The sequence below is a fragment of the Python bivittatus genome, unplaced genomic scaffold, assembly GCF_059951505.1.
Source record: "Python bivittatus isolate LINGU-HERP-01145 unplaced genomic scaffold, Pbiv_v1 ctg000560_np1212, whole genome shotgun sequence".
Classification (NCBI taxonomy): domain Eukaryota; kingdom Metazoa; phylum Chordata; class Lepidosauria; order Squamata; family Pythonidae; genus Python; species Python bivittatus.
Genome location: NW_028277083.1, coordinates 7,353,271 through 7,363,609, shown reverse-complemented (window position 1 = coordinate 7,363,609; position 10,339 = coordinate 7,353,271).

Below are 10,339 nucleotides of genomic sequence, written 5' to 3'. Positions count from 1 at the left end.
TGCGAAGTGGGAAGAGAGGCTGGAAGCCTGCCTTTCGTGGACTCCCCCCCTCAAGACCTTCCCTGCCACCAAGAAAAATTGGAGTGTCAGGACAAGGCAAGGAAGCTTCAGCTGATGCCACCTAGGCTGAAAACAAACTAGGGATTGTTAGATATTCATTAGTTTGGCAAGGACTAGGCCAGATCTGGTTTAGTGCTTTCTGCCTGATGCGGGGTTCGAAGCTGAGCCTCCTACATCCTTCTCAGTTTTGGCACTAGCTGGACCGGGCCTCGGCTCAATCTTCAGGTCACCCTGCCCTGGTTTGGACCCTTTTCCAAGAATGAATGAATGAATGAATGAATGAACGTTATATATATGGAACATGAAAACATGTTACAATCAGAAGAATATCGCCAGTACCCTGGGCAGGTTTATATATTTATATATTTATATATATATAAATAAAAATCACTTTTCCTGTTGGGCATCGAAGGGGTCTGCCCAGGGTACTGGTGATATTCTTCTGATCGTAACACATTTTCAAAAAGCAACGATGAGCAAGGTGGAATCGGCAGCAAGACGTGTGGCTTGTTTTCTTGATAAATTAAGACCCACCTTCTCCAATCTGGTGCCTTTCAGATGGATTGGATTAAACTCTTTCACCAGCTAGTTGGATCTGTTTGAGGAGGCGGAATAAGAATGTCATGAATTCCTCAGTGCGTTTGCACAGTTCCTAAACCATGATCTTGGTTTGGCTTGTACAAGCCCCGCCATTGTTTGTAAGCCATGGCTTATGCTCTAGTGCAGTGTTTCTCAGTCTTGGCAACTTTAAGATGTGTGGACTTCAACTCCCAGAATTCCCCAGCCAGCCATGGGGAATTCTGGGAGTTGAAGTCCACACGTCTTAAAGTTGCCAAGACTGAGAAACACTGCTCTAGTGCGTTATGGTGGGTTATTCAGTAAACCTGAATAGGGGAAACTATCACTGGGTGTTTTTTAGTTTAAGTGGTAGAAATTTAATTTTTTCCCCCTCTGTATGTTGTGGCACCCACAGCATTCTTGGCAATAACAATCCTGCAATAAAGATTTGCCTTGAGATATGCATCTTCCCCCCCCCCTTCGCATAAAAGATCACATACTAAAAAGCAACAGGAGCTGGCAAGGCGGCATATCCATTTAATCAATAAAATAAAAAATCTCATTATTCTGGAACTATCCCATCTATAAACGCGCTGATCTCAACATCCTTTCGAGTTTGGTTAGGACCACGTTATGCGGCAAAGACCAGAGCCGAGATGTCCACAAGGGAGGTCAAGGAAGGGCTAATCGGGGAAGGATGCAACGGGTTGAATGTGCGCTGTGATGTTGCCTGCACGCAAAAAAGGGGTGGACTTTGCACCATAACAGCCCAATGCGGTTTTCATCCCTGGATCCTCGATGCGTTTGTTTCTTCAGACTTCACCTCCGTTTAATGTCTATTAAACTAAGGTTTAACTGCAGAAGATACCATTTACATCAATTACGTGATTACGCAAGTGACATAAAATGATGCCAGTCATGTCATTTGGGAACTCACAGGCCCTCAGACTTAGCAGATGCCCGCTTCCCCAGATGGTACCTTCAGCGGAAGTTTTACTGTATAAAAATGATATCCCACGATTGCATGTCTGATGAACAGCAGTGCCATTAAAGCACACCCACAGGTGGAGTTTGCTCTAATTCGTGTTTGCAGAAGGCAAAGCCCTTCTGTCTCTTTCTGCCTTGGAGTGAAAAATGGGAAAATTCTGACCTACTAAAGCTGCTTTATTTAAATTATCCAGTTAAACTGGCATGTTTCGTCTCTCCAAAGGAGTGGAACCTTAAAAATACCAAGATTGATTTCACATTAAAGGGGAAAAGAAACCTGATCTTCATTCAAAGGAAAGGCCCTTAGCAACCATGGTGTGCGGCACCAGAGGTACGCCCACCACACGTCCAGATCTACTGAAAAGTAAGTTCCACTCGTTTTAATATGGCTTCCTCCAGGGATGTAAACATGCTTTGAAAAGTCTACTCCGTGCAGGATAGAAAGCTCCTTCTGTCAAAGCGCAAATCCAGTGTTCCTCTGCTTTCCCCCACCTAATGCCCTCCACGTGGGTTGCACGATCACTTGAATCACTCCCATCCAGTGGGCATGATGGGCTTGGTAGTCCAGCTCTTCAGCTTAAGGCAGGCTGGTTCACACTGGTTGCGTTCCCCACGCTCACTAAATAAACCACCATCTGTGGATTCACACAACACCTTAAGCCAAAGGCTGTTAAACCAGGTTTCATGGTTTCATGCAATGTATGAACCCAGGGAGTTAGGAGCCAGGATGCTGAACCATTTGCATGCAAAGAGGCTGTTGCACCCGTGAGCATTTTCTTAACACAGAACGGCATCCGTTCTTCAATTCTGGGCTTTTGACCAACTCAAAGGAAAACGCTTTAACTAGCTTCTCTGACACGGAGCGCCCAAACCTCTTTTGCATGCTCTGTTACCCAGGCACCTCTGAGCATAAACAGAGGTCCTCTTTTTTGCCCCCGACAGCCAAAGTTAGGGAGAGAAAAGGAAGGGAATGCTGAACAGGTGGTTGGCGAGAAAGTGAAACTAAACAGGACAGACATTGCTCTCTTTCCCAGGGATGCAAAAAAAAGAGAGAGGAAAAAAACCCCCAAACCCAATTGAAACTCCAGCGCAAAACCCCTCGCCCTCCAATTGCATTTCAAAGTTAGTACTCACAATTCCGTCTCTCTCAAACGCAGCAGACATCTAGAGAGATCCAGGGAGGAGGAAGGAGACAAATTGTGGACCGAGGAAGGAAGACACACTGTTCTGGCTTGGCCAAATGCTGCTCGCCTGAGTGAGCATGCTCATCTCTCTGTCTTTGCATCCTCTCCCATGTGCTCAGAAGCAAACAGCAGCCCGTCAACAATGTTTCTGGGGTGCTTCCTCGTGATCCCCCAGGATGGCAGCCGTGAGAAAAAGGAGGACTCTCCATTCAGATCACACCTACTGAATCAAACTCTCTGGGCCTGCTCTGCTGTGGTCTGAGATGTGCTTAAAAAAAAAAGGAAAAAAAGGAGGGGGGAGCTGGTTTTTTTTCCCCCAAGAAAAGACTTTAGTCATTGTGCTGTCCCTTATTGCAGGAAGAGCCCCCAAGCCCCCATGGCCGAAGGATCACGCCCGGCCCTTGGCGTGCAAAGCCCAGGCCAGGGGCGAGGCCGTCCTGCTAGCTGGCTTCAGCAGCTGCAGACCTCCCACCAGACCCCCAGATCCTTCGCCAGCACGGGAAGGGACTCTTGGCAAGCCGATGGCCCTCTGCGGCTGAAAGGCGAGACGTCAATCCGTTAAGCAGCAGAGAAAACCCAGCTGTCTCGAAGGAACAGCCTCTCCCGTGGTAGGAACGAAGTCGCTCACGGACGGCGACGGAATCTGATGATTGATCTTTCCCTAAGCAAGGTGGCCATGCCTTGCATTTCTAACTCCAACTTGGGGTAAAATGGTAGCACTCCAGTCTCACTCCACCTTCCCCAACGCCTAATATGGAATCGCCAGCTTCCTTTAACCAACCCCAACACTTATTCTCGTATTTGGGGTGATTTACCTGTATGCTCAGAGGCCTGGAGCATCTTTTATTCCCCAGCGATGCTCAACGCCTACCTGCGTGATTCTCCAGCGCCATCCAAGTTCCTTTCGGGCCCCATCACGGCCTCCTTTTCATCTCCCTTTTTGGTCCTCATCGCAAACATGATTTGTTTGTTCTAGGAAGAAGTTAGCCATTTCTTCTCCTGCTCGGTTGTTCTTGCACACTGTCACCCAGGGCTAGGATGAAAATGGTGTCCTAAGAATGGGGACTTCTCTTTTTCACATGAATTTGACCAGCTCTGTTCCTCCAAGATTAGTTGCATTCCTTTCTGCAAAAGGACGGATTTCTTTTACCATGTCATTTACTGCATTAACGTTCTCCTTTCCCCTTCCCCTTTCTTCTTTTCCACCTGGCAAGTGATGAATTTCTGTTAGCTTAGTTTTCATGGTAGCAACCAAGATTTGGTCTCTGTTTAGCAACTTGGATTCTTTTCTCTTGGGGCATCTTTCCTTTTTTCTTTTTTTTTTTTTAATTCAGTTTAAACTCCAGGGACCGTATCTGAAGGAAGCATCTCCTGGAAGCGGAAACATCCATCTGTCTATCGGCAGACGGAGCAGTTGCTAAACAGCAATCTGTAGGAAGGTCAACGCCACAAGCAAGAGAAATTTGGAGAGGATTTTCTCGGCGCTCAATCACTGTGCCGCAAAGCAGGTTGAGGGACTCGGGTTGAAATCTGTGCAGAGGAAACCGATATACTGTTTGCATGTCATCATGTCCCACTGCACTCCATCAAGCCCTGAATTTGTTACAGGAGACCTGCAGAGGTCAAACTTACTGATATTTAATAGTCCATCCTGGGGCTGGCCCAACCATTAGGTAAAGTGGCTGATGAAGGTACATGAACCGACAGGTAGATGTGACTTGCCCTTTGTCTCCAAAACAAAATTGCTATTCCTTAATGCAGAAGAGCAACATAGCCCTGGTGGAAGTTTCCTTTCATTCCCACCAGGCTGGAGAAGCTACCTAGTGAAAGCTTGGATTTAAATGCAATCCACAAAGAAAATACATTTATGTTTATTTCCCCCTGCTTGGTGATCTCCTTCTCCTCCTCTCATTGATGCCAGAATGATGACTTCCAAGGTTGGCATTCCTTGTTTAGAGCAGGTTCATTGAAAGAGACCCTTGTAGTCATCCCATTTATCCCATTTTGAAACCTTAGATTATACATGGAGAAGAAAGATTATACATGGAGAAGAAAGGAGTCTCATGTCAAACTTGTCTTCTGGCACTAGCATCCATGTTGTTTTCTTGCCATGGAAGAGGTTTGCCAATTCCTTCTTCTGAGATGTGTTTTGGACTTCCAGGTCAAGCCTATCATTCTCAGATTTTCAGGTGGTCCCTTGTCCAAGTACTAACCAGGTCTACCTCTGCTTAGCTTTTTAAGATCAGGCAAGATCAGTGAGATGCTGCCAGCCAGCCAGTTGAGAAATGAATGGAGACACATTTGTGTTTGTACTGCTGGGTGGGAAGGTGCTTATGGACTAGAAGGGTGATTTCAAAGAAGCGAGGACAAGAGTTTTGGTGCTAAGCAGCGGAAGGCTGACATCTAGAGGAGAAAATGTAGAATGTTCTAGATGCAGCTGACGTCAGCTTGAAGCTAGATAACTCCTATGAGGGTGGGTTCCCTCTTTTGAAGGATCCCAAGCAAAATGACTTCTGCTAAGCGTTCTCTTCTGTGGTACCCAGCCCTGGTTAGGCTGCCCATACTTGAAAAGCAAATTTTTTTTAAAAAAATTAAAAATCCTGCCGTTCTTCTAGGTGATAGAAAGGGAAGGGCTCTGTGGGAAATGAAAAATGGCAACTCAGTCCAGCTATTCGGCATTGCCTGAGTTTTCTGGATCAGAAAAAAATAATAGTAAGGAAGAGCTTACGAAGACTGCACAGGGCTCTGAAGCTGCTGGAGGAAACCATGTTTTGGTCCTGTCCTCCTAGCTAATTGCCTGAATCCCCAGTGCTTATGTAAATCAGAAATATAATCCATATGTTGATGTTACATTGCTTGGCAGGCTTCCAAGCCATGATTTGTGATGCCTTCCCCATCCCTTTCCTTTGGGCAAATGTGTAATTCCCTGCACATTTTCCCTCTCTGTTGCTACCAATAGTGTTCCAAGTCAGCTCTACAGATTCAGGATGCTAATCAACCCTTTCTTCTCTCCATCACTGATGATAAAATAAAACATGCATTGGAGATGCTCTATCTGTGCCAGAGAGCAAATTCTTCCTCTTTCATCCAAAGTATTTCAGTTATACTTTTTAGGGACCAGAGAAAAAAAAAAAGTGTCTTCCCTTGCTCTAAGGTGTACCATGGAAGAATTGGGCCTCTGTAAATGATCCCCATATTTCCAGATGCGCCATGATGTGCTGTTCTGTGTATGCGTGGTGGTAAGTATGATACAATTTGGAAAGCCCTGGTTCCCTGCAGGCTTCAGCGCTCACTTTCTCTGTTAAGGTGGTTATCTAGTTTCGTGGTAGCTCTCTGAATGGGTAGAGAGTAAGAAAGAGGACCTTGATGGAAGTATACAAGATTCTGTTATGAGAACCAATCTCAGTAAAAGTAGTTTTAGCCTTCCTGTGAAGTTGATTTCCTGGTCTGGCCTACCTAGCGGGCTGACCTCAGTCTTGCAAGTCTGATTGTGCTGCATCTTCTCCCCCTTCTTATACTTCAGTGACTCAGGGAGGTGCTTCCAAATGTGGTCTCATTGTTCTGGACTTAAATGTTTCAGCCCCTTTTGCCTAGGTCATATCTCCATCAAGGTCATCTTCCTTATTCTCTACAGCAGTGTTTCTCAGCCTTGGCAACTTTAAGATGTCTGGACTTCAACTCCCAGAATTCCCCAGCCAGTATGCTGGCTGGGGAATTCTGGGAGTTGAAGTCCAGACGTCTTAAAGTTGCCAAGGCTGAGAAACACTGCTCTACAGAATGGCTTGGGCTTGGCAAACTTTTGTGCCAAGGGCCACCAAAGTTAACAGCGGGTTGCAACTCTGATTCATACTGTATGTTCAAAGTGATTACTTTCTCCCCAAAATTTAGACCAGGATATACGATGCTCTGGGATTTCAAGCACACTTGGGTTCAACTTTTCTGTCCCTCTTCCCTCGGCTTCCACAAGGCTCAGCTTCATTAGCTACTCCATTTCATGTACCCTGCGGTGAGCAAAGGAAAGAATGATCCGCCTTCTTTCTGCTTCTCCCTCATTCTTTTATGCGTCCTTTCAAACCACGGCCCCACGGCACCCCAAACAATGTCTCCACCAACTTCCAACCTGGATCTCACTCACTACCTGATCACCCAGAGAGCTGCAATTGTTGGTATCTGCAAAATGTCCCCCCCCCCCCGGTTTCTTTCTTCTTTATTTCATCGATGCAGTAGAACGAGAGAAAATATCTGTTCGGTTTTTAGTCCTCAGGTGCTCATTTTCTGCATTCCCCATATAAGCCACCGGTTTCATCTGTGCTTTTCTTAACCAGGCTTCCATCTGTAAGGATTAGAACCATCGTTTTATTATTCATGTACAAAAGGGAGCACGAGCTGCAAAAATTAAAACACATGGAGCTCTCGATGTCATTCGTGGTTCTCCAGGCATCAAAAATTCCAGCATGGCCATATCATACTGGAAGACCGAAGACACAAAAGCCAAAATGATCATTGCTCTGTGGCTGGGAAAGTTCTGATGACTCCATTGGCCCAAGTTGCATTTGAGGTTTTCCTTCAGGTGAGATGGTGAAATCATAACTGGGATTATCCTTCTGAGATCCTCACTGCAATCAATCTGCCCCTGGCAGTTTGCATTTCATTCCCAGGAACAACGAATAAGGAATTCTTGCTAATCAGCCCTTGAACTTTCCAACTATAGAAAGATGGGATCCAACTTCTCTGGCCATGCTTGCTAGGAAGGGTGGGAACTTCAAGTGGAATGGGAAGAGGGGTGCAATTGCAGTGGTAGGTGGGAAAGACCTCAGGAGACTGGGCCAAGAGCTGCTGCCAAGAGAACGGTCAGATAAGAGAAAGCATAGCCTGCAGCTGGATAATGGGTGGGGCAAGAGGCTCAGAAGAGATCCTCCCTAATCTCTCGGGCTGTAAAGGAGGGAGAATTGTACTTTCAGACTTGCAAGATTCTGCTAATGTAGCCTTACAAGTAAAGTGGAATTAGCTTATCTGGTCATGTTTCCTGTCTGGTCTACCTGGTAAGGCTGACATCAATGCTCAAGGATGTCCTTGGAGAGGCCAAAAAGTCATGCGTAAAATGGGGCAGGCTTTTGACCAGGCATCAAGATGGCAGCTTGACCTCATGATCCAAGGCCTGCCCCGTTTTACATGTGATACATGTAAAAAAGGAGCAGGCTTTGATTGCGTGGTCACAGTTTCCGACACCCCTGACAACGCAGCACCATAGGATGCTCCTTGGATTCCTTGTCGCTTGGTCTGTTTGGTGAATTCACCCTAAACTGCAGTCAAAGCCATCTTGTGGTATGCAAATCATGGTTTACATCCTTTGGCTGATAAATCATAATTTTCATCTTGCAGTTTGGAAATCATGATTCATAGTCATCCTGTGGTTTGTTGGAAAATCTGTAAATTGTTGCTTATGGCAGAGGCAGGCAACCAGATGTTTTGCTGCACCTCCCAACATCCTTTATCATCATCACTATTATTATTATTATTACTACTACTACTACTACTATTCTACATCAGGATTTTACCATCATCACTGCTCTGAATTTCTCCTTGGGGGCACAGAGATGAAATTAACAACTTGCTTCCAATACAATTTTAATGGGCGCTTAAAAACACACACACAACAACCTAACATACCCCCAACTGGTATTATTTAAATACAGCCATTCTCTGCTAGTTGTAGCCCTGCGAGGTAGACCAGACAAGAAGCACAACAATGAATACTAGCTCTAGCTTTATTGTAAAGTTATATTAGCAGAGCCTTCCAAGTCTGAAGGTCTTTCTCCCCTCCTCTCCTTTTACTGTCCAGAAAACTAGGGAGGGTCCCTTCTGAGATGCTTCCCACATCCTCTCTCCTTCTGTGGGCTGAGACCCCTTTTACATGCCGGTTGTCCAGCCTGTAGCTCTCCCTCCTGTCTCCCAAGGTCATTCCCACAGATCATTACAGCTAGCCAAAACCCTCCAAATGTATAGAACTATCACTCCCATCATCCCCAGCAGCAAAGGCCCAGATTGGGGTCCACAGGCCCCGGACTGCCACATCTGGGTCCCCAGTGCCAAGAGGGGATGAATTAATGCCGCCTCTCTGGATCTGTTTGGTCAAAACCTTTAAGAAAAAAATGCATTTGAAGATATTCGAAGTGCCTCTGTTTTAGAGATGAAAATTGGCCACGTCTTCCCAAATGGGGAAGGAGGCCTCCCACGTTTTCACCCATGTAGGAATGTTGGAGTGATTAATATGCAAAGTTGGCTTCTTGACAGAGTTATGAATTACAAGACCATCTGTCAGGGAGCTCTACGAAACACCCCAGGACGACTGTTTGGTGCAGGCTGTCTCCTGATTGTATTAATCGTGTTAACAGTAATGGGTCCAGTTGGCTCACTGGGTTTAGAAAAACACACGCACGCCACTTACTGACAATTATATTTACCCAGAGACGTATGCATCTATACACATATGCACATGCACACGCACATGCCCAATTGGTACTCAGAATGGCAAAGACAGGATTTTTAATTTTTGCTGGAGAAGAGGGGGAAAAAAGCCATCAAGATCCATCAGACGGGGGCTAGCCAGCTTTCACATGGGAAACAGAAGAATGATTCATTTCCTCTCCAACAGCTGAGCTAATGCTTCACTTATTCCAAAATTGGAATATTCACGGCTTATGTCGGAAAAAAGTGAACAGCTGAACATAAAAGGCACCATGTTTGGGGGCAGAGAGCGCCATGTGGAAAAAGGGCTGCTTTCAAAACGTGAACCTGGCCAGAATGATGGGTTTTGCGGAAAAACATCACCCTAAAATAAGGGACAGAACTGGGAGGGTCAATTCACTTTTTGTAATGGTATGGGAGACCGACCTTGGGAGACAGGAGGGAGAGCCACAGACTGGACAAGTTAGATAAGCGGCAGCTGAGCCCGCAGAAGGAATGGGGATGAGGCAAACGACTCAGAAGGGCCCGTCCCTAGTTTCTTGGGCTGTAAAAGCGAAGGGGGAGAGATGTACTTTGAGACTTGCAAGATTCTGTTGAGGCAACTTTATGGTAAAGACAGAGCTAGTACTCCTGGGTGTGCTTTTTGTCTGGACTACCTGGCAAGGCTGACACCTTCTCATAGGCTGGGAAAAGTTATTTTTTCAATCTAGCTGAGAAAAACACATCCTCAGGAGCCATCTTCCCATGACAAAATCTTCAAGTGGGTGGAATTATAATTTCCCCTTTTTCCCCTGTTATGCCATTCCCGTGTTCAGTGCCCAAGGGTCTGCCTGGGGAAAGAGTGAGCTGGAGTTCGGGTGTACAAATTGCTTTTACCAATACTTGGGACTTATCTTTAGATGGCTTTGCAAGTTAGAGATGCTGACTGCCCAAGGCTGAAGGCAAAAATCCAGAGATAATGCTAAGGCAGCATTTCTCAACCTTGACAACTTTCAGATGGGTGGACTTCAACTCCCAGAATTCCCCAGCCAGCCAGCAGAGACTTCTCTAGTGGCAAAAGTATCTCCAACTCCGATGTGACT